Here is a 4043-nt window from a genome sequence, read left to right as displayed (position 1 = left end):
CTTTTCCTTTTACCAAATCCAAGAGAGAGAAAGATGGAAATTGAAAGCTAAAGATGCCTAGTTAACATTCTCGACTTCAGTAATTTTTTCTCTCCCCCTGCTTGCCCCAAGGTACATCTGGTTTAGTGGAGGTGGAGTTCTAGAGGTAGAAGAAATGAGGAATGCTATTTAAAGAATTCAGTGAGAATGAAGAAATTATTATCCACCTTCTGACATTCAAAATAGATTATATAAGGAGACAATTTGCTTGCAAGTCATGCTACTACCCTAAGGGATTATTTCCTAAATTCCTTTAATCTTCTTTAACTAATCACAGTTTATGCCTGGAGGGTTTCTCTCAATTTGTAGAGAAGATACCAAAACTACATATAAGACAGCAATACTAAGGAACTTTCTGTTCTGTGGAAAAATATGGTGATACAAAGACATTGGGGCAAAAGAAGTAGTCAAACATGATTCCTAATTTTCCCTCCAAGGATTTAAACTCATTTAGGGCTTAGGAGGTGGCCAGTTTGAAAGTGATTTAATACTAATACTCTATGGTGTTTAGATCTCATAAGCCACTCCTCTTTCTGTGTGTAAAGAAAGAACCCAGAAATAGGCAAGAATCTATCCTTACTGCTTGCCCAGAGGAGGCACACCAAAGGGATGAGATGTTTCTTCAGCAGCTAAGACAGAATTGTGCAAGTTAGATCTCTGAGGATCTGAGATGACCTCATGCCAGGGCACACTAGGCAGTGACAACCACTTTATCCAAAGTGTAGAAATGTTGCTAAGGTTTAGAATAATCTAGATCATGACATCAGGAACAGATGTTGCCTTCTAAGTAGTACACTGGTACAGATTTATCTGCGCTGAGCTAAAGATACTTGCAGATATCTTACTTGATATCATTATTTTTTTTTTCATCAATTGCAAAGCCATCTCCTTTAATTCTTGTGAATAGGTAGTTTTGGAGGAAAGGAAGCTGAAAGCCTGAAGAGTTTTATCTAGAAAGACCTCGTAATATGTAATTAAAGGAACATTTTTATGTTATCAGATCAGGCTAAATTTAAGGAGATAGAGAATATCTGCATTGTCTTTGTTATTTTTAGTTGCTCTGGAGTCTTTAAATCTCTCAGAGAAACTCTATCAACAACAGATCTGAACTTTGTCCTATCCTATGTGATCCTCACACTTTACAACACACTGAAGCCCATTGTGGTAGTCACCATCTCAATCCACCTCTCCTTTGTTGACACTCCACCCTTCCAAACATCAGGTCCCTCTCCCAGGAATAGCCTCTTCCCCCAAAATACTTGTGGTGAAGTGAGGCCTCATCATTCCTGAATCCAAAGAGCACTCCAGTGTACCCTCTGCAAGATGTATTTGTTTGTTCTTTTGGCCATTCATGGGCTGTTCAGTGCTCTTCTCCAATAACACAGCTCAAAAGAATCAATTCTTCTTGTCTTCTGTATTCACTGTCTATCTATCAGATGCATAACAAGTGATCAGAAAGACCATGGCCTGAATCAGACACATCTTAGTCCTCAAACTGATATCATTAGTACTCAATAATTTGAAGACATCCCTAATGGCTGACTTTCCCAATGGAATATGTTTCCTGATTTCCTGAATATTGATTGGCACCAGAGGTGATAATTGTGGATCCGAGTAAGATGAAGTTGTTGATAGCTTCAATCTCTTTTCAATCCATCATTATGGTCCAGTGATAGAAATATATGTTTTCTTGACATGAGACACAATCCATATTGAAGGCTGCATTTTTTGATCTTCTGCAGCAAGTGTTTCAATTTCTTCTTACTGTCAGCAAGCAAGATTGTGTCATCTGCCTAAAACTTGTTATTAATGAGTCTCCCTCTGATCCTGTTCATATTCCTCTTCCTAGAGTTTAGCTTCTTGAAAAATTTGCTCAGCATACAGATTAAATAAGTATGGAGAAAGAATACAATCATGATGTACTCTCTTCTTAATTAAACCATGAGTGTTCCCTTGCTCTGTTCACACAAGAGCTTCCTGATCCAGGTAAAAGTTTTTGGTTTTATATTGTTATGCTCGTTTTATTTACAAAATCTGAATACGTTGTTTTGAACAGTTTCTTCCTATTTCCCTCACCTTCACCAGCCAACAAACCGTATAACCACATGATCAATCCTCCCACCTCCTGAACATCCTCATCCCTCTGTTTCCACACCCCCCTCCCACCTTTGGATCCTTATACTCATTCTACAATAATGGATGTATCTTAGCTGAAAGCAGAGAATACCAGAGGAATATCTATCTGTGTTTCATTGATTATGCAAAGGCGTTTGGCTGTGTGGATTATAACAAACTGTGGCTGACTCTGGGAAGAATGGGAATACCAGAACACTTGATCATGCTAATGAGAAACCTATACTTGAACCAAGAGGTGTCATCAGAACAGAGCAAGAAAACACTGCATGGTTCAAAATTGGGAAGGGCGTACGCCAGGGATGTGTCCTGTCTCCATAACTTTTCAACCTGTATGCAGGATAGATTATCCGGGAGGCTGGGCTCTATGAGGAGAAATGTGGTGTCAGGATTGGTGGAAGATCCATCAACAATCTGTGTTATGCAGATGACACAACCCTGCTTGCTGAAACTGAGGAGGACCTGAAGCGCTTGCTGCAGAGGGTCAAGGACTGCAGCCTTCAATATGATTGAGGCTCAATATCAAGAAGACAAAGATTCTCACCACTGGGCCAATTGGCAGCATCAGAATGGATGGTGAAGGATTGAGATTGTTCACAACTTTAGTTTGCTTGGCCCCACAGTCAACACACTTGGCACCATCAGCAAGGAAATTAACAGACATATTGTGATGGGAAAGTTTGCTGTTAGGGACCTTTGCAAAGTTCTGAAGAGCGATGATGTCTCTCTGGAGACTAAGGTGCATCTGATACAGGACATGGTCTTTACAATCACTTGTTATACATCAGAGAGTTGGACAATAACTAGGGAGGACAGAAGGACCATTGATGGCTTGAGCTGTGGTGCTGGACAAGTGTATTGAGTGTACCATGGACTGCTAAGAAAACAAACAGATTCATCCTAGAGAGGATTAAACCAGGCCGCTCCTTGGAGGCAAGGATTCTGAGGCTTCGTCTGACATACTTTGGACATGTTGTAAGGAGGGACAGGTCCTTGGAGAGGCACATCATACTTGGGAGGGTGGAGGTACAGCACAAGAGGGGAAGGTCGTCTGTGAGATGGATTGAGTCAGTGACTGGGGTAATCGGGATAGGTGTGTCGGAGACAATGTGACTGGCACAGGACAGAGCAGAGTTTAGGGCTGTTATACATATGGTTGCTATGAGTTGCAAGAGACTCGACGGCACATAACACCACCACCACCACCACATTTGTCTTTCTGGGACTGAGATAGTTCACTCAGCAAAATATTCTCCACTCCCTCCCAAGTTAGGTAATAGTTTACAAAACAATTGCTCGGGTGTGCTGCATAGTATTCCATTATGTGAATGTACGATAATTTCTCAGTCCATTTGTTTGTGGTTGAACATCTGGGCTATTTCTATGTTCTTGATTGATGAATAATGCTGCTATGAACATCGATATACAAGCCTCTGTTTGAACCTCAGTTCCCATTTTCTCAGGGTATATTCCAAGTTGTAGAATAGCTGGGTGATATAGAATTTCTATGTTTAGCTTTTTGAGGAAACATAAAACTGCCTTCCAGAATGATTGTACCATTTTAGAGCCTCACCAAGAATATGTAAGTGTTCTTTTCTTGCCACATCCTTTCCAACATTTGTTACTTGCTGCTCTGTTAAATTCGCCACTGTTTTTGTTGTTCTTATGTGGCATCGAGTCATTTGCGACTCATAGCGACCCTATGCACAACAGCCCTAAACCCTGCTCTATCCCACGCCAACCGATTACCCCAGTCACGGAATCAATACATCTCATAGAGGGTCTTCCCCTCCTGCGCCGTCCCTTCACCCTCCCAAGCATGATGTCCCTCTCCAAGGACCCGTCCCTCTTGGCAACATATCCAAAGTATG

This window comes from Elephantulus edwardii, unplaced genomic scaffold (assembly GCF_000299155.1).
Source record: "Elephantulus edwardii isolate Elephantulus edwardi_28Jun2011 unplaced genomic scaffold, EleEdw1.0 scaffold00020, whole genome shotgun sequence".
Lineage (NCBI taxonomy): Eukaryota > Metazoa > Chordata > Mammalia > Macroscelidea > Macroscelididae > Elephantulus > Elephantulus edwardii.
Note: the sequence above shows the minus strand (reverse complement) of the source record.